This window comes from Fonticula alba, assembly GCF_000388065.1.
Source record: "Fonticula alba strain ATCC 38817 unplaced genomic scaffold supercont2.8, whole genome shotgun sequence".
Classification (NCBI taxonomy): domain Eukaryota; order Rotosphaerida; family Fonticulaceae; genus Fonticula; species Fonticula alba.
In genome coordinates this window covers 822,127-822,751 of record NW_009242978.1, presented here as the reverse complement: position 1 = coordinate 822,751, position 625 = coordinate 822,127, and the positions used below count along the sequence as shown (strand labels likewise).

Below are 625 nucleotides of genomic sequence, written 5' to 3'. Positions count from 1 at the left end.
GGCGGCGGGGGTGGCGACAGGAGGGCGCATATGCGGCGACACTAGAGGCCGGGGAGGGGGGGAGCCCCGGGAGGGGGTGGGGGCCAGGCAGGGCCGGCCGAGAGCGACCCAGGCGAGGCACAGCCAGAGAGGAAGGTGAGCAAGGCGCGAAAAGGAGGAGGAAGGGGGCAAGACTGCCGCTGGAGGGCCCGGCCGGGGCGGGCCTAGGACAGGGGGGAGATGTGCACGTACGCTCGGGTGTCTCGCTGTTGGGGAGGGAAAGGGGTGCCGCTGCTTCTGCTGCTGCAATGGGAAGGGGGAGGGGGCGGGGGAGAAAGGTGGAGTAGGACCGGGAGATGGGAGGAGAAGGGAGGCTGATGGGGTGGGTAATGGATGGCGGGGCAGAGCGTGGAGGAAGGGGGAGTCCGGACCAGAGCGCTCAGGTGCAGGGCCTCTTGAGGGAGGGGAGCCAGGAGGCGCGAGAAAAGTGCCGGCGGGGCCACACGGACCAGCCAGGAGGAGTCCCAGGAGGGTCGGTAACCCGGGGGAGGCGGCAACCCGAGGGAGGCGGCAACCCGCTGGGGCACACCCTGGGCATCAAGGCGGGACAACCCGGCGGGGGACCGGACGGGCGCAGGGGGGGGGG

The 625-nt window shown here is 72.0% G+C and overlaps 1 protein-coding gene across 1 annotated transcript in view; it reads right to left on the bottom strand.

Moving 5' to 3' along the window:
* Window positions 1-625, bottom strand: part of H696_04835 (hypothetical protein) — a gene marked incomplete at its 5' end in the record, with an annotated part of 5,270 nt that overhangs the window by 3,351 nt on the left and 1,294 nt on the right. The window lies entirely within an intron of this gene.